The sequence below is a fragment of the Primulina eburnea genome, chromosome 7, assembly GCF_022965805.1.
Source record: "Primulina eburnea isolate SZY01 chromosome 7, ASM2296580v1, whole genome shotgun sequence".
Lineage (NCBI taxonomy): Eukaryota > Viridiplantae > Streptophyta > Magnoliopsida > Lamiales > Gesneriaceae > Primulina > Primulina eburnea.
In genome coordinates this window covers 21895615-21921590 of record NC_133107.1, presented here as the reverse complement: position 1 = coordinate 21921590, position 25976 = coordinate 21895615, and the positions used below count along the sequence as shown (strand labels likewise).

The 25976-nt window shown below is 43.0% G+C and overlaps 1 pseudogene; it reads left to right on the top strand.

Annotated features, from left to right (window-relative positions):
* Positions 1-24947, top strand: LOC140835781 (protein LAZY 1-like; annotated as a pseudogene).
* Positions 24948-25976: the final 1029 nt, after the last annotated feature.

The following is a 25976-nucleotide window of genomic DNA, read 5'->3' as shown; positions in this document are numbered from 1 at the left end:
ATGCGCCCAAAGGAATTCTCCGGGACATCTGACCCCATGGTTGCCGAGGGATGGATCAAGTCCCTCGAGGTTATATTTGAATTCATGGAGCTGGGAGACGCCGACCGAGTTCGTTGTGCGAACTATTTATTTACTGGAGACGCCCGCTTATGGTGGGAAGGAGCGTCAGTAGCCCTGACTTTGGCTACACTTTCTTGGACCCGATTTACGGAGGTTTTCTACTCCAAGTATTTTACCGAGGAGGTTCGCACCAGACTGACCACAGAGTTCATGAGTCTGAGGCAGGGGGATATGTCGGTTACGGAGTTTATCCGTAAGTTCGAGAGGGGCTGTCACTTTGTGCCCCTGATCGCGAATGATGCCAGAGCGAAGTTGATGCACTTTCTGGTGGGACTTCGGCCGATCTTGCGCCGGATGTTAGGGTATCTGACCCTGCCACTTATGAGATCGCAGTCTCCAAAGCTTTAGCCGCTGAGCAGGATCAGCGGGACATCGAGAGAGACCGCCAGGGCAAGCGCCCAATCCAGGTACCCCACCGCCCTCCTCCTCATCAGCATCAGCAGCAGCATAAGAGGCCATTCAATGGACCGCCTAGGAACAGAGGGCCCCACCAGCAGCAGCAGCAGCGGGGACGCCCAGCCCCGAGGACTCAGGAGTACCCAGTCTGTCCGAGGTGCTCTCGCCGCCATCCTGGAGCATGCATGGCTGGCTCAGGAAAGTGTTTTAAGTGTGGCAGTCCAGACCACATGTTGCCACATTGCCCTCAGAGGAATCTGCCTACTCAGGGCCGAGTTTTCGCTCTTCATGCCGCGGAAACCAACCCTGAGACCATGTTATTGACAGGTACCTTTAAGTTTATAATTATTATTGAATTTCAGTGTTTTGGGAATCGGGATTTAGAATTTGAACTTAGAACCGCAATAGGATTGCATGCTCTACTTAGTATTATGTTCGGGGCTTAGTTAGAAGAACTTTGACCTTTGCATGCCTATAAGCTTAGCTCCTATGATCTTTGGGTTCTGCTTAGTGTTCCGAACTTTCAGGGAGAATTTTCATAGCCGGCAAAGCTACCAAGGCCTTAATAGATTCAGGGGCCACTCACTCGTTTATATCGGAGGTCTTTGCAAACTTTCTGAAGATCAAGACCATTGGGCTAGACATAGCCTTTTCAGTAGTGTTGCCGTCAGGCGAGGAGATGGCAGCCACCAATGTTATCCGAGATATAGACCTTGAGCTGCACGGTAAGCTTGTATATGCGGATCTGATTGTGCTACCGATGCCGGAATTCGACATCATCCTAGGGATGGATTGGCTACTGAAGAACAGAGTGTTGATAGACTTCCAGCGGAGATCTGTTCTTGTCCGACCGCCTGGAATGGAGCAGTTGTTATTTGAGCCGGACAGGTACTTTTCGTTACCGCGCATTATTCCATATGTTCAGGCTAGGAAACTCATGCATAGAGGGTGTCGAGCATTTCTAGCGACGTTTTTATCTGTCCCCGAGGGACCCAGCCAGTCCGCCTCAGATATTCCGATCGTCAGAGATTTCTTAGACGTTTTTCCCGAGGACGTCTCTGGTATGCCACCTGAGAGAGAGGTGGAGATTTCCATTGAGCTGATGCCAGGTACGGCTCCGATCTCCAAAGCGCCGTACCGATTAGCACCGACAGAGATGGCAGAGCTTAAGAAGCAGATTCAGGAACTTCTGGACAAGGAGTTCATTCGCCCGAGCTTTTCTCCATGGGGCGCGCCGGTCTTATTTGTGAAGAAGAAGGATGGCTCGATGAGGCTTTGCATTGACTACCGGGAGTTGAACAGGGTTACAGTTAAGAACAAATACCCTCTGCCGAGGATTAAGGATCTGTTTGACCAGTTGCAGGGAGCTTCTATTTTCTCCAAGATTGATCTGCGTTCTGGTTATCATCAGTTGAGAGTGAGAGATGCTGATGTCTCGAAGACAGCTTTCAGGACTCGTTATGGCCACTACGAGTTCCTTGTGATGCCGTTCGGTCTGACGAATGCGCCAGCGATCTTCATGGATCTCATGAATCGCGTATTTCAGCCATACCTCGACCAGTTTGTGATAGTGTTCATAGATGACATTCTCGTCTACTCCAAGAGTCGGGAGGAGCACAGCAGGCATCTGACCACAGTGTTGCAGACCTTGCAGAAGCACAAACTATTCGCAAAGTTCAGTAAGTGCGAATTCTGGTTAGAGAAGGTGGCGTTCTTGGGCCACATTGTTTCCAGCAGTGGTATCGAGGTAGACCCCGCAAAAGTTGCAGCAGTCAGAGATTGGGTTGTGCCTCAGAATGCATCCGAGATCCGGAGTTTTGTTGGGCTAGCAGGATATTACAGGAAGTTCATTCAGGGATTCTCCTCCATTGCCGTTCCACTCACAGCACTGACAAAGAAGAATGTGAAGTTTGTGTGGAGCGATGAGTGCCAGAAGAGCTTCGATACTTTGAAGCAAGCTCTTATTTCTGCACCAGTTTTGGCCACACCGTCAGGACCTGGCGAGTTCGTTCTGTATACCGATGCTTCGAATCTCGGTCTTGGCGCAGTATTGATGCAGCATGGGAGAGTGATAGCGTATGCTTCTCGACAGCTGAAAATCCATGAGAAGAACTACCCTACCCATTATCTGGAGTTAGCAGCCGTAGTTTTTGCTTTGAAGATTTGGAGGCACTATCTGTATGGAGAGAAATGTCAGATCTTTACTGACCACAAGAGCCTCAAGTATTTCTTTACACAGAAGGAACTGAACATACGTCAGAGGCGTTGGTTGGAGCTTGTGAAGGACTATGATTGTGACATTAGCTACCACCCGGGTAAAGCTAATGTAGTTGCGGATGCTTTGAGCAGGAAAGTCGCAGTGATGGCTCATTTGACGATGCAGAAACCTCTTCAGATTGAGATGCAGAGGTTTGATCTGGAGACTTATCCGCGAGGTAGAGTTCCTCGTCTATCTACCTTGACCATTCAGTCTTCCCTTTTGGACCATATTCGCAGTGGTCAGGCCGCAGATGAGCAGTTGGCACAGTGGAAGAAGAGGGATGAAGCCAAGGGCAGTGTCTTGTATTCAGTCAGCGACGGTATTGTGAGATACCGAGATAGGATATGGGTTCCTAGCAGTGATTCTATCCGAGCAGACATCTTATCGGAGGCCCATACGTCCCCGTACTCCATTCACCCTGGGAGTACAAAGATGTACAAAGATCTGCAGCTATTGTATTGGTGGCCAGGGATGAAGAAGGACATCAGGCGTTTTGTATCCGAGTGCCTGACTTGCCAGTTGGTGAAGACCGAGCATCAGAGACCAGCAGGTTTGCTCAAGCCTCTTCCTATTCCCGAGTGGAAGTGGGAGAACATTACCATGGACTTTGTGACCGGATTGCCGAGGTCAGCCAGAGGGTCGAATGCCATTTGGGTGATTGTAGATCGTCTTACCAAATCAGCGCACTTCTTGCCTATTAAGACGACTTTCACCATGGTTCAGTATGCAGAGTTGTATAACCGGGAGATAGTCCGACTCCATGGTATTCCAGTTTCGATCGTATCCGACAGAGATCCCAGATTCACTTCCTCATTCTGGAAGAGTTTGCATTCGACTTTGGGTACGAAGTTGCTGTTTAGCACAGCCTTTCATCCGCAGACAGATGGGCAGTCGGAGCGAGTTATTCAGATTTTGGAGGATCTTCTTCGCGCTTGCGTCATTGATTTCTCAGGGAGTTGGGAGTCTAACCTGCCACTGGTTGAGTTCACCTACAACAACAGTTTCCAGTCGTCTATAGGTATGGCTCCGTATGAAGCGCTGTATGGACGCAAGTGTCGATCTCCTGTTCATTGGGATGAGGTAGGAGAGAGAGCAGAGTTGGGTCCAGATATTGTTCAGCAGGCAGCAGAGGTAGTAGCCAAGATCCGTGATAGGATGAGGACTGCTCAGAGCCGGCAGAAGAGTTATGCCGATCAGCGGAGGAGAGACTTAGAGTTTGCAATGGGCGATCATGTCTTCGTGAAAGTGGCACCTATGAAGGGTGTCATGAGATTTGGCAAGAAAGGGAAGCTCAGTCCGAGATTTATTGGACCGTTTGAGATCCTCGACAGAGTGGGGACGCTAGCGTATCGTGTGGCTCTTCCGCCTAATCTGGCCGGAGTACACAATGTCTTTCATGTCTCCATGCTGAGGAAGTACATGGCGAACCCTTCGCATGTGCTGAATTTTGAGCCGTTGCAGCTTACTCCGAACTTATCTTATGAGGAGCGACCCGTGCAGATCCTAGACAGACAGGAGAAGAAGCTTCGGAACAAGCTGGTTAAGCGAGTCAAAGTCAAATGGCTCAACCATTCAGAGGAGGAAGCTACATGGGAGTCTGAGCCGGAAATGAGAGATCGATACCCTGAGTTATTCGGTGAGTTCTAATTTCGAGGACGAAATTTCTTTTAAGGGGGGGAGGATTGTAGAACCCGGAATTTAGACTGCGTACAAGCCATGCATAATTCTATTATTTTAAAAATTTAATTGACTTCAGTGCATGTTTATTTTAATGCATTTCTTTGAAGTTAATTATTTTATTATTTCAGTTCAGTAGTTTGAATTTTAGCATTTCAGCTATTTCAGCGAGGCCGGACCGGAGTTGGAGTTTAGAAATAAATTTAAGAGTTGAGAAATATTTCCAGACTTTATTTTAGCTAACCAATAATTTAATCTAAGTTAAAAAGAAGTTTAAGGAATTATTTAAGTTACATGAGGTGAGTAGAAAATAAAGTTATTTAAGTTCCTAAATTAAAGGATTAGTTCACTAAATTATTTAAATAATAAGTGAGGCTTTAGAGGTTTAGAAACTTATCAAATAAACAATATTTCCCTCCACTTATTTACCAAGTAATCGGCCACCCCTTGGAGATGCAACAATTATTTGCCAACTCATCATCTTTGACCCATTCTTGGTAGTTTAGCATGTTAACCTTTTAATTATTGAGCAACCTTAATTGATTAACTAATAAGCTTTATCCTAGTCTAGATTAGGAAGGAAATAATCGGCCACCTCACCCCAACAAACACCAACAAATTCTGTGATATCAACCAAAATTCAAAATTTCAAAAGTTGGAGACTTAGTCTTGATTTTCTTCCCTATATTTTGCACCACCTCCCTCACTCTCCTAACCATATTCCCCCTCTCCCTTGCACCGAAAATAGAGAGCATTTCAGAGGTAAAAGCAGTGTAAAATCGTGAGCCTCATAGTTGTAATCAAGTGAGAAAAACCGAGGAAGAAACAAGGTAGCAAGCGCTCCACCTCCTCCGCGCCGTAACGTCTCGTTCTTTTCGTTTTCTTTCAAACGAAAAATCCAGGCATGTACATATGTTTTTATAAACCTCAATCAAGTCATATTAACATTATTTTCATGATTCATGACCACCCTTCCATGCCAAAAACGAAATACAGCACAGAATTTTTAAGGAAACACATGCAGATTTTTTTTGAGTTCTTGAGCAGCTTTACGGTTTCACTTGTTGTGATGTTTCAGGTGGATGGCTCGACTCCAGGCTCCCAAGGCGACATCTAGGCATGTACTAGGATGGATTAGGACCACTTTGGTCCATTAAAATCAGCCCCCATGCATGAGAGAAATCGAGATGACAGCAACTCCCCTTTGCTGTCATTTTTGTGCTTCAAATTTCAGTTTTGTTGTCATGGGAAGAGATCTGATCTTGGCTGCCCCAGGGGCTTATAGCCATGGTTAGATCACTTCCCTAGCATGTCTAAGACGTGACTAAGTCGCCCTTTTGGTGGCTCGGTCCATGGCTCCTCGGTTTTTAAATCAAAACAACAAAACAGCCCCTCCCCTTCTCGCCCCTTCGGTTTTTGACAGCTGGTGTGTCTTGGCTTGTTTGGGTTAGATTTCGAGTCATGGCTGGCCTAGGGCCAGTAGCCATGGCTAGGACCCTTCCCTAGCAAGCATAGGACGTGGTCAAGTCGGCCATAAGTGGCTTGAGCCATGTCCCAAGTCGTTTGGACAGAAGCAACACAAGTGTCCTCTCGGCCCCTTCATTTTTGACAGCAGGTTTGCATTTCGTTTTTGTGGCTTGGTGTGGATCTGGTTCGGCCTTGTGCCCTTAGCCACGGTCCATACCACACCCCAAGATGTCTAGGTCGTGCCAGGGTAAATTGGTGGCCACTGGAACGACGCAAGACATCGATCAAAGCAAGACACTACGCACTACACAGCTGCTGGATTTTTTTGACAGCAGGTTGCTGTGCCGGTGCGAGGGCTCGTCTGAGTTCTTGGTTGGCTTTTAGCCTATGGCCTTGGACTGGACAGTGCCCCATTGAGTTAGGAAGGTCATGTTTTCGACCGTTCGTGATTCGGATCATTTTTGAGGTCGTTCGAGAATTTACGGTGCGATGTGCCAAATTGACTCTCGATAGAGTGTTTTATGTTTTGGCCTCCATTTCACCTAGATTTCGACCCTCATAATTTTAGGAGCATAAATTCATAATTTTAAGCGTATTTTAATCATGACGTCACGTTGGTTCAGTGTTGGTTCGGGTTGGTTTAAAGTCATGATTAAATACGAGGTCGTTAGAAGTATTTGTCGCATTTTAGAAATTTAATTTCATCAATTTGCCAAAGAAAAACCATTGCATATTTTATGGCATATTTAGGTCGCAGCGAGCCTGGGGACGATCCATTCCAGTTGGTAAAATTTCAGGATATTTTCATTATCGTCAGTTAATTATTTTACGTGCATGAAAACAGAAAATGATTATTTTTGAGATTTATGCGATATGGCTTGTGGTTCATTCACTATGTGGGAGCATTATTTATACGATCGTCAGTGACCGCTCAGTTCAGGTTGGTACCACCGGGTCTTCAGTGACCGCTCAGTTCAGGTTGGTACCATCGGGTCTTCAGTGACCGCCAGCTCAGTTTCAGGCTCCCCGGTAGTCAGTTACCGATCAGTTCAGCTTAGTGCAGTGGCCACAGGCGTAAAACATAATCTCAACAGAAAAGTTTTATCAGTTATTTCAGTGCAGGCTCCAAGGAGCAATTATTTTTACTGTGATTATCAGTTCATCATGCACGTATTATAATTGCTCAGTACAGATTATTTTCAGCATGTCTCATGGCATGATATTTTATCCCATGCATATTTTACTTCAGATTTTACTCGTTACCTGCGATATATGCATGCTGAGTCTTTAGACTCACTAGACTTGATTGTTGTAGGTACTGTTGAGGCCAGGGCCGAGGGCGGGGACCAGTGAGCTAGCTTGGGTCGGCAGTAGTGGCACCCGAGGACCTCAGTGCAGCAGAGTTTATTTTATTCCGCAAACTAAATTTTTATCAGTCATCAAACATTTTTTTTTGTTGTTGTTGTTGGAAAACAATTATTTTCTTCCGCTGCTTTTATTTTTAAACATTGGACTCGATTCATCAGTGGATTTTATGAGTAAGGCCATTTAAGTTCATTCAAAAAGAAAATTTTTAATTTTCCGCAAATTTTAAACCGAGAAGTTTTAGGGCCTTTTCATTATTAATAACAATAATATTATTTTTTAAAATATTAATAATATTATTATTTTTAATATTGATATTAATATTAATATTATCACTAATAATAATAAGTTTTGGTTTGAGAAAATTTTCGAATCCGTCATCATCTTACCATATTAATGTTTTTTAAATGGGGGGATAGGGCGGAGATGGGAAGTTGATCCCCGAACTTTCGGGTTTGGGGATTTCTCGAACCTAAAAAAACGAGAATCGAGGCGGGTATGGGGGTGGGGGTAAAATTCGGGGACGGGGATGGGGATGACAAACCCGCCCCCGCCCCATTCCCATCCCTAATCTCTTGGGGGGGGGGGGGAATGGGAAGTTGACCCCCGAACTTTCGGGTTTGGGGATTTCTCGAACCCGAAAAAACGGGGATCGAGGCAGGTATGGGGGTGGGGATAAAATTCAGGGACGGAGATGTGGATGACACCCCCGCCCCATTCCCATCCCTAATCTCTCAATCATATCAATGAGTAAATAAATCAGTTTTTCAAAGGACCAGGCAAAATATTTAAAAGAAAATAATTCACGAATCCTAGAAGAACTCAAATAAAAGAATTCAAGTCTCCAAACTCTACGGAACATCATCTATGTCATTATCATTCTCAATGATCTCTTCTATATATTCTACGTATTCGTCTTTCTTATTCAGATTATTACCTGAAATCTAAATTATTCAGTACACTCATGTATACATCCACTAATTCGATCTCAAGGATAACAACAAAAGCTTTAACAAAAATAACTAATAAGTACACATGTAGCTAGGACGACAGAATATAAGAATAATATAATAACATAATCCATATCAGAATTTCTATCATGCAGCACTTTGACCCGCAGGAACCAAGAGGTAGGGGTGAGCAAGATTTCAGTTCAACCGAATTAATAGACTGAATCGAACCAATTCGGAAATTTGGTTTGGTTATTTCGAAAATTCAGTTTTCAAATTAAAAAAATTTGGTTATATCGGTTAATTCGGTTCGGTTACTCTTTCAAATTTTTTAAATCGGTTAACCGAATTAACCGATATAATAAATACTATTATTTAATAAATTTTTATTATTTATAAATTTGTATATATATTTAAATTTTTAATTTTAAAATCAACTCTAATTCTAATATAATTCTAAATGCATTGGCTTTCTCGTTCTAACTGTTGGAGTAGGTGCCCGTCGAGCCAAGTGTTGGCCGAGTGTTCACAATGAAACTCTATGTATAAGCAATCTTTATTTTTGTAATATTTGATATTATTATTTTGGCAAATCTTTATCTGTATACCCATGCTAGTTGCATAGATAAAGCCCTTGAATATACAAATGGTAGAAAGAGTATGAGATGCTCATATGATGGGTATCATAAAACTCATATTTGTAATACGGTATATTCTAAACGGTTCCTAGTCGATTCAGCCGCCACTAAGAAGGATATAGGCCGCTCGAGTTAGAGACTAGTATCTGCGATGTGAGTACCATGTTTCATTGGTAGGGGACATTGTGATGTCCGAGCATGCAGATAGGTGCTCCTGGTAGAGTGCACTGAACAACTCTCCATTAAAGGACTTTCCAAGTGGTTCTCACTTATCGAGTGGAAACGTCTTAGTTTATGGTTGTACACCATTAGTCCTTATGACCCGGGACAACATTGAGACTCTATGTGCTAGCATTTCACTTTGACTTGTTTACCGACTCTTATGGGGTCATCAGGTGGCAAGGTTGGGTGTCATGTCGAAACATATAGGAGTCGATACATTGTAGTCGGGGATTCACCGCTTACCTTCGGGTATGGATATCCTATGTGTTATCATGTGTATGTAGGTTGAAATCTCTGGCCAGAGTATGGTTGTAATTATGAAAGGGGTTTCATAGATTACACCATCGATGCAACTACGACATGACACATAGTATCGATTCATTGACAACTCTCGATAAACCAATGGTTGTCGAATCGATCGGGATATATGAGTTGAAGGGACCGTACTGTACGCTAACCATAATTGAATGGTTCTTGCAGGCACTATCATTTGATACCTAGGGAATCATGTAAGCGATGCTGCTAGGCGTTTAACATGATTGGTTGGGTACTATCAGACTTGAGTTCTGACGTTCTTATTATCAAGAAGTTGATAAGTAAGAATGGAGCAATTGGGGTATGCTCATATAAGGACATGTTTAGTCCGAATCACATAGAGATGTGAACCCACGGCTAGTTGTATCAATGAACCATTGAAGGCAACACAAGTACTAGCTTCCTAGATCCCGTTGAGAAGTAAAAATAGTTCAATGTGTTGAACGGCTTATAAAGGAGTTTATAAGCGTGAGGAAAATTAGAAGTATGACTTCTATAAAGGAGAAACTAGTTCAATGTGTTGAACGACTTATAAATGAGTTTATAAGTGTATAGAAAAATAGAAGTATGACTTCTATGAGAGAAATGTAAATTTTAATTTATGGAAGTGTTCCTAAATTAAAAGTTGGCCAAGTGAATAATGTATTTGAAAATTGTGATTTTCATAAACATTATTATGGACTAAATTAAATTAATTCAAGTGTTGAATTAATTAAACACTAGTTGACCTAGTAGAGTCCAAATAATTAAATTAATTCAAGTGTTGAATTAATTAAATTATATTGAGTCTTGTAGAGCTCAATTTAAATTAATTATTTAACTAGTGGGACTTGGGTAAATTCAAGTAATGTTTAATTAGTTTCAAATATGTTTGAGATAATTAAATTTAGTCCATGGTTTTTTAATTTGATTAAAACCATATAATATGCATGCATGGGAGGTGAAAGGTTGGGAGACTACTTTTTGAGTTTTCAAGGCATTGCATGCAAAAGTGATTCTACTTTTCCCACTACCAAGACTAGTCTCCCTTCCCCCCATTGTAGAAGCTAATGGCCGAAATTTCTTGTTACTACTCTCCATTTTTTCTCTCATTTTCTTGTTCTTCAATTGTTGGAGAATAACACTCACTTCTCAAAGAAAAATCCTCATATTTTTCTAGTGCAAAATATGAGGGGATCTACCTAGTTGGTGGTGGGCTTAATTTGAAGGAAAGATTCAAGAAGAAAAGAGGAGAGCTTGTAGATTTATCTTCCATTCAAGAGCCAAGTTGTTTACAACTTGGTTGGTGCCATCATCAACCTCAAGAGGTTGATAGGTAACGATTTTCTTACACCCTATGTATGACATAGTTGTGTTTTTGTATTTGCTACATGAAATGCATGGTGGCCGAAATTTTTGCTTAAAAATTCGATTTTTTAAACTTCCGTTGCGCTTCCGGTCACCGTAACCGATCCCCTTTCACTAACTTCTCTATTCTCCACTCTTAACTTCATCCGCCGCTCATCCATCTCTCGTCACCGGTCGAGACGCCGCCCGCCCATGTTATGTTATTTGATAAAAAAAACATGTATTAATTGTGTTCAAACAAAACTTATACATTTGTGATGTGTGTTTTATGTTCTTGTGCATTTGTGTAGACTGTAGTTTTCAAGAAAAATGACATATATAATTAAAGTTAAAGCACAAATTTTTTTAAAGCTAATTGGTTAATTCGGCCGATTTAATTCGGTTCGATTTTCATCGGTTATGAAAATTAATTCGGTCGATTTGGTTATGGATAAATATTTCGGTTCGGTTCGGTTCACAATAATGGCTAATTCGTGATCGAACCAACCGAATGCTCACCCCTACCAAGAGGTGGCTCACATGACAGACAGAACAGAACAACATCCACAATGAGACCCCGTCATTCAGCACTTTGACCATAAACACAACAATGTTTAAGAGATAAAAACTAAACTAGAAATACTAGAATTGACGAAAATTGCGAAGAACGACGCCCGGAAAGCTTCGAATCTTCAATCCAAGCGCAAACATCCTCTCCAAAAGCTTGCGCGGCTGCTCCAATGAATTCTGAATGCCCCCTTTTTCGTGCCTCTCTCCCTACCATATCCTCTCCATTCAGAATTAAGGTAAGGAATCGTCCACAATATTTTTCAAAAATACAGACGCGTCCGGGCGGACGACTCTCGCACAAATTCTTTTTGTCACATCTTGGAGGCGCCCGGGTGGAAATAAATGCGCGCCCAGGCGGAGGTCTCTCGAATTTCTCCTTTTTATCCTCAGTTTTGCACGGATCTCCTGCATTTTCACCAACTAAACACATGAGCAACACGAAGATATAAATTACTCTAAAATAGCACAAAATGAATGTAATATAAATGATAAATGCAACACAACCAGACATAACATGTTATGAAAAACAAGTAAAATCCACCTATATCACCCACAATGAGGGAGACTAAGAGTGTAGTAGCCCGAATTCTAAATTTGGGTAATTAACGGAGTAATGGTGATTAAGAAGGTTTAAGGTGTAATTTTGGCTATGGTCATGATCGGACGGCCCGAAGAGGGTTCGGAAGCACCGAAGAGTTCGGACGATCCGAAGTGTAGTTCGGTGAATCCGATCATAGGTGTCAAGTGTTGATCGACACGTCATTTTCCATGCATGTTCGGACGGTCCGAAGTGTATGATCGGAGGATCCGATCATGAGCTGTCAAGAGCCAATGGACACGTAGCGTTCGGACGTTCCGAAGTGTTGTTCGGAGGATCCGAACATGGCCTATAAATAGTGCTCGGATTTCCTCATTTTGACTTGCCAATTTCTTGAGTTTTGCCTCATAGTTGAGAGGATTTGGAAGGTTTCTAGGGTTAGTTGTTGGTCGAGCGATAGCCAAGAGCTGCCAGGAGTAGTAGCGTAGCGGCGCCTGAGTTTCAAGGCAATCGACATCAAAGGGCTGTCGACGGACGAAGGTAAACCCTAAACCTTTGGTAGTACTAGGGAGTACTGGTTTTGCTAGTCGAGCATGGTAGTATTGATTGAGTATGCTTTTGATGCGTAGGCTTGTGCTAGACTTGATTAGCGGTGTTGCGTAAGGCTAGGCTTGCTGTGATAGAGGTACGAAAGTACTATCCGAGATATCCTGGTTGAGTATACATTCTTATATGTGTTGCATGAGTATTTGCTGCATTGTTATATGTCATATGATGCATGCCATTATGTCACGAGTTATGATGCATATTGCATATCATGTTGAGCCGTATCTCCTTCGAGATAGCCTTTACTGTTGAGCTGTATCTCTTTCGAGATAAGCTATATCTTGGGGCCGCTCAGCCCTGTCTTGTGGACGCATGGACACCGAGAGTACACAGTGGCCGACGGGTCGGGAGGGCTTCGGTGGTCCGGGACATTTTAGGTCCACGTCTGTCTTGTAGTGGATGCAGTGACCCAGAGGTTGGACCGCGCGGCACTATCCACTTGGCGCCTCTAGACTGAGCATTTTGAGATCCTTTGTGATTCCTGTTTCTTGACTACCCTGGTATCATATCATAGCATGTGCATTTCATATAGGTTTGTATACTCATACTTTTGTACTGGGCGTTCTTATCGCTCACGTCCTCGGTTTTGTTTATTCTTGGACACCCCATTCCCACGGGGCAGGCCTCAGGTTGGATGGCTCAGGAGGAGCAGGAGGAGGACGTTGAGTAGCTGGTTGGTTTAGTTTTCAGTGTTTTCCATTTGATTCGATATGGTTGTACTGGATATTTCATTTTGAGTTAGTCTAGACTTCGATTTCGATTGGGTTGTATAACTATTGTTGTTGGCCATATTTCCGCTGTTATCTCTGATTATAATTGATTAGGTTAATTGCATGCTTAGTTTTTGATTAGTAGGTGATTCTGGAACGGGTCACTACATTTATGGTATCAGAGCATGCGTACGATTTTGGGATATAGATTCTGTTTTCGGATTTTCGTTGACCATTTTACCATTTTCCCTATTCTATCTTGTAGCGATGGCTGACCATTTTGATGACGGGAGTAGTCAGGGGAGTGTAGGTCGATGGGGTGACCAGGACGATCATAGACGTCATCGTGAGCATCGTCATCGTCGGGATGGTCCTAGGCGTTTCGATATGCATCGTTTCATGCAGATGGGGCCTAAGCCTTTAGTTGGCGGTGAGACTCCCGATGATGCGGAGGATTGGTTAGAGCGCATGGAGAGTTGTTTCCGCGCATTCCAGTGCACCGATGAGCAGAAGATGGAGACCCTTAGTTTTCTTCTCGAGGGCCGTGCTCGCAGGTGGTGGCGATCGACTTCTGCGCCGATAGTTCAGTTGCAGGGTAGAGCGACTTGGGTCGATTTCCGTGCAGCGTTCATGCAGCTGTACTTTCCTCCAGCCCTTCGCCAGGCCAAGACGATTGAGCTCCTGAACCTTAAGCAGGGGAGTATGTCTGTTGATGAGTATCAGCAGAAATTCTTTGAGTTGTTACCCTTCGCTCCTCATATCAGTGGCAGTTCTGAGGCCAAGTATGATCATTTCCTCCAGGGCCTTAATCAGGAGATCTTTGATCGAGTCACTGTCTGTGATAATCCTACTTCTTATGATGGGTTAGTGAACCGGTGTCGCCAGGCAGAGATCAGTCTCCAGCGTGGTAGGGCTATTCTTTCTTCTTCTAGACCTCCGAGTACTTTGAGGCCTCGATCTCAGTTATTCAAGAAATCTGGTTCATCTTCTTCTGGATCTGGATCTCGATCTAGTGGTGTTTTCCGCTTTGGTAAGAAGAAGGAGTCTTGTGCGCATTGTGGGAAGAACCATCCAACGGAGCAATGCCGAGTAGCCGCAGGAGCTTGTTATCAGTGCGGAGAGATGGGGCATATTAAGAAGAATTGTCCTCAGTTGCGAGGTGGAGCAGGATCCGGTTCTGGATCTCAGACGACTGTTCAGCAGAGGAGGCAGGGTCAGGCAGTGGGTAGTTCGAATCTTCGACCTCGTGCCCAAGGTCAGGTTTTTGCGCTGAACCAGGATCAGGCTGCAGATGAGACGGAGAGAGTCATAGCAGGTACTTTTCATTTATGCGGTATTCCTGCTTTTGTTCTTATTGATACAGGAGCCTCTCATTCCTTCATTTCTGCACGATTTGTTAAGCGTCATAGGTTACCCTATGTTTCTCTAGACGTCATTCTTTCTGTTTCTACTCCGATGGGTCATTCGGTGTTAGCAAAGCGTCTAGTGATGGGTTGTCCTTTAGATTTTGAGGGTAACGAGTTGACTGCGAATCTTATGATCCTAGAGATGGAAGATTTTGATTGTATCTTGGGTATAGACTTATTGACTACCTACCGAGCTACTGTGGATTGTTACCAGAAGCTTGTTCAGTTTCGTACGACTGAAAGCTCTAGTTGGTTTTTCTATGGTGAGGGAGCGCGACCTCCGATGCCAGTGGTATCTGCTCTGAAAGCCTGTCGTGCTTTAGAGTCGGGCGGGGAAGGCTACCTCATCTATGCGATTGATTCATCCACAGGTAGTGTTGGTCTAGAGGATATTCCAGTGGTTTGTGAATTTCCTGATGTTTTCCCAGATGAGATTCCTGGTTTTCCTCCGGTTAGAGAGGTGGAATTTGGCATAGATTTAATGCCAGGGACTGCACCTATTTCTCGTGCCCCCTATCGTCTTGCTCCGTCAGAGATGAGAGAGCTGAAGCAGCAATTGCAGGATCTTCTTGATAAGGGTTATATTCGCCCGAGTGTTTCGCCTTGGGGAGCTCCAGTCTTGTTTGTCAAGAAGAAGGATGGATCGATGCGGTTGTGCATTGATTATCGCCAGCTGAATCGGGTGACGATCAAAAACAAGTACCCTTTACCCCGTATTGATGACTTGTTCGATCAGCTTCAGGGTACTTCTGTTTACTCCAAGATCGACTTGCGATCGGGTTATCATCAGATGAGAGTCAGAGATGATGATATTTCCAAGACTGCATTTCGTACTCGTTATGGGCATTACGAGTTTCTAGTTATGCCATTTGGATTGACGAATGCGCCAGCGGTGTTCATGGATCTGATGAACCGAGTCTTCCAAGATTTTCTGGATCAGTTTGTGGTGGTTTTCATTGACGATATCTTGATCTATTCCCACAGTGTGGAAGAGCATGCCCAACACTTGAGGATTGTGTTGCAGATTCTTCGCGAGAAGCAATTGTATGCTAAGCTGAGTAAGTGCGAGTTCTGGATTGATCGTGTGGTATTCCTTGGTCATGTGATTTCCAAGGAAGGAGTTTCTGTGGATCCCAGCAAGATTGAAGCAGTGCTGAATTGGTCACGTCCGACGACGGTGGCTGAGATCCGTAGTTTTCTAGGTCTGGCAGGGTATTATCGTCGCTTCATCGTGAATTTCTCTCAGATAGCCAGACCATTGACGCAACTTACTCGGAGGGATGTTCCATTTGAGTGGTCATCCGAGTGCGAAGATAGTTTCAGAGAGCTTCGTCGACTTCTGACTTCTGCACCTGTTTTGGCGTTACCGTCAGGATCTGATGGTTTCAGTGTTTACACCGATGCCTCCACTCAAGGCTTAGGGTGTGTATTGACGCAAAACGGTCATGTGATTGCTTATGCTTCCAGACAGCTGAAATCTCACGAGGAGAAGTATCCCACTCATGATCTGGAATTGGCAGCTATTGTGTTTGCGCTGAAGATTTGGCGTCATTATTTGTACGGTGTTCAGTTTGAAATCTTTACTGATCATAAGAGTCTGAAATATCTGTTCACTCAGGCTGAGTTGAACATGAGGCAACGTCGTTGGATGGATTTGCTGAAGGATTATGATTGCGAGATCAAGTACCATCCAGGTTCTGCGAATCTCACAGCTGATGCGCTTAGTCGCAAGGTGAGAGCCTCTGCACTTCAGACTTGTGCTATGACTAGTGCCATCCAGGATAGTTGCTCGTTGGGGTTTAACTTCAAGCATCGGAAAGGTATGGAGAGCATTCGTGTTGCTACCATTTTATCTGAGCCCAATTTGTTCACTCGGATTCGAGAAGCTCAGATGTCTGATCTCAAGACTCAGAGATTAGCTCGGTTAGTTGGTGGTGATAGTAATTTCCATTATCAGTCCAATGGTCTTCTGTGCTTATCTAATCGGGTTGTAGTACCAGAGGATGACACTTTGAGGGACGAGATATTGTCTCAGGCGCATCGAAGCAAGTTAAGTGTTCATCCAGGAAGCAACAAGATGTATAGAGACTTGAGGATGCGGTTTTGGTGGAAAGGGATGAAGCGCAGCGTGTATCAGTTTGTCTCCAAGTGTCTAGTTTGCCAACAGGTTAAGACAGAGCACCGTCGACCGGGAGGATTGTTGTTGAACTTACCTATTCCAGAATGGAAGTGGGAGCATATTACGATGGATTTCATTACTCACTTGCCATTATCTTCGAGGAACAGCGATGCTATCTGGGTAGTGGTGGATCGACTCACCAAGTCTGCTCATTTTCTGCCGTATAATCGTGATTTCACTTTCGATCGTATGGCTCGATTGTACATTCAGGAGATTGTACGTTTGCATGGAGTGCCTGTCAGTATTGTTAGTGACAGAGATCCTCGTTTTACCTCACGGTTTTGGGGTAGTTTCCAGTCAGCTTTGGGTACTACACTGAGTCTGAGTACTGCTTATCATCCGGAGACTGACGGTCAATCAGAGAGGACTATCCGTACGCTTGAGGATATGTTGCGAGCCTGTGTTATGGATTTCGGACCCGCTTGGCAGGATCATTTGCCTTTGATTGAGTTCGCGTACAACAACAGCTATCATCGTAGTATTGGTATGGCACCATTTGAGGCGTTGTACGGGCGACGTTGTCGTACTCCATTATTCTGGGATGAAGTCGGGGAACGACAGGTAGAGGGACCGGAGTTAGTCCAGCAGGCTATAGATAAGGTTGCAGTAATCAAGAAGCGGATTAAGACTGCTCAGGATCGACAGGCTAGTTATGCGAACACAAAGCGTCGACCTCTTCATTTTCAGCCAGGTGAGAAGGTGTTTCTCCGAGTTTCGCCTTTTCGCAGGATTTTGAGATTTGGTCTCAAGGGTAAGCTGTCTCCGAGATTTATTGGTCCATTCGAGATACTGGAATGTGTGGGAGATTTAGCTTACAGACTTGCGTTGCCGCCGTACCTATCAAGTATTCATGATGTGTTCCACGTATCCTTGTTAAGACGTTATGTAGCAGATGAGTCGCACATCTTACATCCATCTGAAGTTCAACTTGATACGGATTTGTCTTACGTGGAGCGACCAGTTCAGATTCTAGATCGCAAAGATAAGGTGTTGCGGAATAAGATCATTCCTCTTGTCTTAGTGCAGTGGCAGCGTCGAGGCACTGAAGAAGCCACTTGGGAGTTAGAGAGTCGTATGCGTTCGGAGCATCCAGAGCTCTTTTGAGTTGTGCTTTGTATAAGTTTGTGTTTTCAGTTGTAATCATAGTATCAGTTGTATTCAACAACAATTGAGATGTATTAATGATGTTGTTATTTCATTTTGTTCATTCTCTAAGCCTGATTTCGAGGACGAAATCTTTTGAGGGGGGGAGAATGTAGTAGCCCGAATTCTAAATTTGGGTAATTAACGGAGTAATGGTGATTAAGAAGGTTTAAGGTGTAATTTTGGCTATGGTCATGATCGGACGGCCCGAAGAGGGTTCGGAAGCACCGAAGAGTTCGGACGATCCGAAGTGTAGTTCGGTGAATCCGATCATAGGTGTCAAGTGTTGATCGACACGTCATTTTCCATGCATGTTCGGACGGTCCGAAGTGTATGATCGGAGGATCCGATCATGAGCTGTCAAGAGCCAATGGACACGTAGCGTTCGGACGTTCCGAAGTGTTGTTCGGAGGATCCGAACATGGCCTATAAATAGTGCTCGGATTTCCTCATTTTGACTTGCCAATTTCTTGAGTTTTGCCTCATAGTTGAGAGGATTTGGAAGGTTTCTAGGGTTAGTTGTTGGTCGAGCGATAGCCAAGAGCTGCCAGGAGTAGTAGCGTAGCGGCGCCTGAGTTTCAAGGCAATCGACATCAAAGGGCTGTCGACGGACGAAGGTAAACCCTAAACCTTTGGTAGTACTAGGGAGTACTGGTTTTGCTAGTCGAGCATGGTAGTATTGATTGAGTATGCTTTTGATGCGTAGGCTTGTGCTAGACTTGATTAGCGGTGTTGCGTAAGGCTAGGCTTGCTGTGATAGAGGTACGAAAGTACTATCCGAGATATCCTGGTTGAGTATACATTCTTATATGTGTTGCATGAGTATTTGCTGCATTGTTATATGTCATATGATGCATGCCATTATGTCACGAGTTATGATGCATATTGCATATCATGTTGAGCCGTATCTCCTTCGAGATAGCCTTTACTGTTGAGCTGTATCTCTTTCGAGATAAGCTATATCTTGGGGCCGCTCAGCCCTGTCTTGTGGACGCATGGACACCGAGAGTACACAGTGGCCGACGGGTCGGGAGGGCTTCGGTGGTCCGGGACATTTTAGGTCCACGTCTGTCTTGTAGTGGATGCAGTGACCCAGAGGTTGGACCGCGCGGCACTATCCACTTGGCGCCTCTAGACTGAGCATTTTGAGATCCTTTGTGATTCCTGTTTCTTGACTACCCTGGTATCATATCATAGCATGTGCATTTCATATAGGTTTGTATACTCATACTTTTGTACTGGGCGTTCTTATCGCTCACGTCCTCGGTTTTGTTTATTCTTGGACACCCCATTCCCACGGGGCAGGCCTCAGGTTGGATGGCTCAGGAGGAGCAGGAGGAGGACGTTGAGTAGCTGGTTGGTTTAGTTTTCAGTGTTTTCCATTTGATTCGATATGGTTGTACTGGATATTTCATTTTGAGTTAGTCTAGACTTCGATTTCGATTGGGTTGTATAACTATTGTTGTTGGCCATATTTCCGCTGTTATCTCTGATTATAATTGATTAGGTTAATTGCATGCTTAGTTTTTGATTAGTAGGTGATTCTGGAACGGGTCACTACAAAGAGTGTGTTAAGACTTGTTTACAACTAGTTAGTTTGATGGATGTTATGTTAATTAAGAGTGTAAACGAATCGAGTCGGCTCAAAAAATATTTGATTCATATTTGAATGAAACTTGAATATGCCAAAACTTTTTTTTGAGCTATTGCTTGATAGTTTGCGAGTCGTTTGTGAGTGATCGAGCTTTTGATGCACTATAAATCCGCAGTAAAAATTGTTGAAAGATCGTAAATGCACGATGCAAGTTATAATATATTGTATAAAAATACAGATATCGTTTCACCGAGACATTGTTACACGAATATTATTTCTAATTATGTATTCTTTAGCAACACGAATATGTAGGCTTATATTGTATTTTTCCATATAAAAATAGAAATAAAATAAAGTATAAGTCCAATTTTATGAACAAGACCGCACACAAATTCTCCAAGGACGGTCGTAATGGGTTCATTCCCTTGTTATAGTATTAATTTTTGTTATAAATATAATTATATCAAAATAATTATTGATCCTTGACAATTAACAATTCCAACATTTAAAAAGTTCATAAGTCAGATTCCATTAACATATTTCATAATCATGCGCCATGAAGAATAATTCTCCTCTTACTCAGGATATTTGGTCCCTCACATTATAATAAAAATTGTCATCCTCCATGGCACCGTTTGGTTCACTGGATGGTATAATTAAAAAAATTTAGTGGTTATGACAAGTAAACTAAAACTTGTGGATAATTATTGTCTAATGGCTACTATGTATTATGTTTGGTATTCTTCTCATTTTTATAATGGAATGGTACATGAAATGTGTAATACCCAAAAAGCCCCTTATCTTTATTAAATTTGTTATATTCGATTTCAGTTCTTGTTCTGAACGTATATTTCTGTCCACCCGTCACTTTATGCTTCTGAAACGGGTTTCACTCCACACCTTCTGAATTCCTATTTCAGGAGCAAATACCGAACGATTTTCTGTAGAAAGGCAAGCATTTGGGGGGCTAAGAAGGTTAGTCACACATTTGTACTGAAAAATCGGTTATATTCTTCTATTTCCTTGTAGCAAAACACTGAATTCCGGTTTAGATTGAGTGTCTATTTGTTTCGCATGTTAGTATGATTATGTGTAATTATTGTAATCTTGCTTAATTTCATGACGATATGATCTATTGACGACATACGATATCTCATATTTGTGATTTCGTACCGTATGTAACCTTGATCTTGTGTTCAGACGAAAACCTAATTTCTCTGCTTCAGAGTAGCTATATCTCAGTATATGACAACATATTCCATGATTATAAGAACAGCTATGTAATTATTCCCAATTTTTTTTGGTTTGTGAATTAATGTGTTCAATGCTTAGTTGTCATGGAGACAAAGCCTACACCTGAATGCCAGTGTGGCAATGGGTTGATGCTGTCAACATTAAATCATAAAAATATAATAGGCATTTAAAAATCATAATTTAATCATGTAAAATTTCATAAACCTTTAGAAATAATCATAATATTATAAAAACAGTATTTAGAGCAATGCCAAGACGTTTACTAATTTTTTAGGTGTAAAAAGACCATTTTACCCCTGTACGTGACATTTTATTCCCATAATTTTATTCAGCTTAAAAACTAGGCTTTTTAATTTATCTTTAATTAGTAGTTTTGACGGTGTATTAATCCCGAAAAATCCCAAACTTTAATATAAAATTCCTAAACTTAAAACTTAGACTTTTTATATTATTTTAGCCCTTGTGATCTATAACTCGACCCACGTGAGCCATAATTCGAATTATTTTTTTATTATAAAACCCTAGGCTCTTCGAACATGCCCCCTTCGAGCCACCTTGGTGTTTCATCGAGCCAAGCTCGAGCGACCTGAGCCAACCTCAAGCCAAGCCTTCCCTAGACCCTGCTTGACCCTAAGAACTAACAGAACTCGACCCTAGCATCAACCGCAAGCTACAACCCCTGCTGCAAGCCACGGCCGAGACCCCTCCAAGACAAGGACTTCTCGCTCAAGCTCTTAAGATCTAGCCGACGGCCCTGACCCTGAACCCACCCCTGGTGCACCCCCTTAGGACCCTAGTGAGTCATCCTATTCTAGCCCGAATCCCCCTCCCAGGCCGAGCTTTCCACGTTGCGCGCTACTGCCATGCGCAATTCTCATGAGTGTCTCGGATAGGAGTCCTAATTAGTTAGGACTCCACCCTGACCCTGATGCACGAGTCCTAGCATGGCTAGGACTCTTCCCATGATAATTCCCAGACCCTGGCTAGGCCCTGGTTCAACTGTGACCCAACCAAGCGCCCATGATCCCAAAATCGAATCACCCCATGTGCATGACAGAACTTTTCCTGAACTAGCTTGCTTCATTTGTGTTTACAGAGTGTACGGTGGTGTTCTAGGACTCTAACTTGTGTAGAAACATACCTTGATCATAGCCTGGTCACGGCAGCCTCTTTAGACCACAATAAACATGATTTTTGGATCAAAACTCATAAGCTTAATGCATGTAGGTGCAATAATACGAAAATAAACATGAGAATTTGATGCTTTTCATGCAAACGTTGTTTGAAACCATAATACGATGTGATAGACGAGAGAAGGAGATATATGGCGTGCCTTTGCGCTTTAAACGCAGGATTATTCGTTGACGATTTGCGAAGAACGGACCAAGACCTTTGGCTTGAATTCCTCCTTGCAAACTCTCAATTTTTCTTCTTCAAGATTGTGGTGTGTGCGAGCTGTGTACCTTGGGGTGAATTTTCAGAAAGTGGGGCGTGCGTTTTTTTGTATGGAGAGTGTAGGGTTTGGGAAGGGTTTGCATAAGATATATGTAAATAATTTACTAAAAAGGCTTTAGGCTTATTAAGCATAATTTAGGTCCATTAGTCTTAATTAGAATTTAAATAAAATATTATTATAGTTTTGTTTAAAAAATTTGTGACACTATTAGGCGGGTTGTCAAAAAGCTCGTATTTTTTTTGAAAAACCAACACCGATAAAATTTACTTCCCGGCGTATAAAATTAGCTCAAAATCCTTATTTTTTTTCAAAAATATGAAAAAGAATCACTCATATTTTAAACAATTAAAAACAATTAACCAATAAAAACATTTTCTAATTTTCAGCCATCAGTCTCCGTTCCTCGATCCCAACTTGAATAACCTTTAAAAATACATTTTTATGCAACAATGTAGAAAAATATATTTTAAACATGCAAATATGCAAAACATAATTAATTCATGCAATTAAAACATTTAATTAATATACAAGAGAATTTAATAATTGAATGCATGTGGTTTGCGTGGACCTTTAAATTTTCGGGGCGTTACACCCACTCTCCTCAGCTAATACAATGTTGACAGAGGTTTCCAACCATAATATTTTACATTTCTCAATGTTCTTCTCTGCTCAAGTTCATCTTAGACATTTCTACACTAAGTTTTGCATTTGTGTACAAATGATGAAAAGGTACTCTTATCTGCCCCCATTAACAAGTCTATAAGTTCCCACTCTTTAAAATCAATCCTACTTTCCATATCTACCTACATCTCTTTTTAGATTCAACAATATTTTCCGGGATAAGAATTTCTGATTTGCCCACTCTAAGGTTCAATATGAAGGTCAGTCCAACCACTTCAACATCTGGGAATGACAAGCTATATGAAGTTATATCTCTAACATTTATTTTTTGGTGCAGTTTCTAGGTTGGATGCACCGTAAGATGATACAAAACAACACAGAGCCAATGAAGTATTCCATCATTGGTAACTTCGTTAAGGAAAACTTATTCCAACTTTGTCAAATTCATAACAGATTGGAACTTTGTTTTTTCCTACACAAAACAACACAGAGCCAATGAAGTATTCCATCATTGGTAACTTCGTTAAGGAAAACTTATTCCAACTTTGTCAAATTCATAACAGATTGGAACTTTGCTTTTTCCTACATTCTGTCTTCTCAATTCATTGCTTTAAATAAGTTGAACGAAACTTGTATCATCACAGTTCATATATGAGGTAATCAACCTTTCTTTTTATTTTTTTTTAAATGATCAACCTTTCTTATTTTGACCAGAAAAAAATTGCTATACATAATACATGAAAAAGTTGGTCAGCAAAAAACCCTAGCCACTTATCCACAATGATGTAGAAAAGGTTATCTTTGCAAAACTGTTATGTTTTAGGATAAATACCGAGATGGTAGGTTTCCTATAATATAAATACCAGTGTAAGAAAAAGTGGATGAATGTAACTGTCACCAAGCTAACAGTAAATCAAGAATCTCATTTATTTTTAATTTCAGGAAACCTGTCCAGTTGTTTCTAGTTAAGACATCATTAGATGAGTAGAACTACTACAAAGAGTCTATCAAAACATTATCACAAGAAAACATCAAATCTCAAAAATCTTTAAAAAGATATGATGCCAATGTGGAGGAAATGCTCTCCAATGAAGAACTGTTTGAACCTTTTGATTTTCTAGCGATCGGAACTTTTGCTATAGGACCACTCAATGTTGGACCCCCGACACCAACTTTTCCAGCACCATTTGAAAAGGTTACCAACCAACAGACACAGACAGAGGGAACAACAAATGAGCTCAAACTAATAAATTAAGAGACAGAAAAGTTTCTAGAAGCTGAAGAGAAAGGAAAGACAAATGACACACCTGAGAAGAATGGTCAAGAGAGCATGATATTTCACAGTAGCAAGCTCATAGAAGGAGGCGTGCAAGTGGTGGCATGTCCTCTTCAGAAGTACCTCTTTGTCACTTCAATTGAGATGGCTGAGACATAAATCAAGATACGAAAATATAAGATTTCCTTGGAGAACTCTTTACGAGGAATGACGCAGTCATTGATCCTATAATTAAATCCAAAGAAGCAGAGCTGCTAACAAATAAAGGAAAGGTAGCTCATATCATGAAGAAAGTTGTGAAGAAGTTTCACTCAAAACGTAGCTGTCCAGATGCTTCTAAGAATGATGATGAAGTACCCCTGGCAATTAAGAAAAAACTCCCTGATACTCACGAGAAATTTAGGGTTCGACTCCGGCAAGTGTCACTAGTACAGACGCAGGGCTTTGAAATTTTCCTGAGCCTGAAATCACAAAGAAGACCGTTAGAAGGGGGCCAGGAGGGGGGCGATAGCTCATGGGGCGAGGCGCTGCTAGCCGTGGGGCGAGGTAGGGGCGAGGGCGTGTGGCTACAAGCGAGATGGCGAGGCGTGCAAGGCGACGGGTATTGCGAAAGGGGCGCGCAACAGGTGAGGAGAGAATGGGCGTAGGTGAGAAGGGATATGCTAGATAGAAAGTCCGGACCAGATCTTTCCCTTCAGGACAGGATTGTGATTTGATTTTTTTTCAAACTTATGGAGACTGACTACTGTGAGCAGCAGGGGAAAACTGCACAACTCACATATTGCAAACCAAGGACAATGCAACTAATCGAACTTCGAACCTATGATTCAGTTCGACGCAGGAATGGGAGACTGGTGATATCCCACGGGCCCACTAGGCCCAGACCACATGTGGGGCCCCCTAGCCCATCTCCAACCAAGATGGAAAGCCCATCAGGGCCCAGGTATTCTCCTATAAATACCAGGTCTCCGCCCGACACGCTAGTAGCGCTCACCTAGCGCTCGCCCAGCACCCCTGCCACGCTCGCCCGAGCCTCCGCCATACTCGCCCCTCGACCTTGCCACGCTCGCCCAACGCTCGCCCAGGGCCCCTGCCACGCTCGCCCGAGGCTCGCCAAGCGCTTGCCAGCGCCCCTTCCATGCTCGCCCGAGGCTCGCCAAGCGCCCCTGCCACGCTCGCCCCACGCTCGCCCAGCGCCCACCTCGCCTAGCCTCGCCCCAGCCTCCAGCCTCGCCCACGCCGCTCCATGCTCGCCCACCTCGCCTAGCCTTGCCCCAGCGCTAATCCATGCTCGCCCAACGCCACCTCGCCCCAGCGCTGCGACCTGACCGGAGAGGTCGATCTCCGTAATTTTCGCAGCGGCAAACATCTTTCGTTATCGACAAACCAAATACAATTTTCTCCTCTCAAACTCTGCTCCTCTACTAGGCGATTCCTTAGTAGGAAAATGAAATATTTTCTCCTCCCCAACTTTCCGCCTCAACTAGGCGATGCCTTCGTAGAAATATTTTTATTTAATTCTCCTCCTCCACTCTGCTCCTCTGCTAGGCGAAGCCTTAGCAGGAAAATTTAATTCTCCTCCTCCACTCTGCTCCTCTGCTAGGCGACGTCTTAGCAGGAAAAATTTAATTTCTCCCAAACACTGCTCCTCTGCTAGGCGATGCCTTAGCATGAAAATTTAATTTTCCTCCTCCACTCTGCTCCTCTGCTAGGCGACGTCTTAGTAGGAAAAATTTAATTTCTCCCAAAATCTGCTCCTCTACTAGGCGATGTCTTAGAAGGAAAATTTAATTATCCTCCTCCACTCTGCTCCTCTACTAGGCTACGCCTTAGAAGGAAAAAATTAACTTCTCCCAAACTCTGCTCCTCTGCTAGGCGATGCCTTAC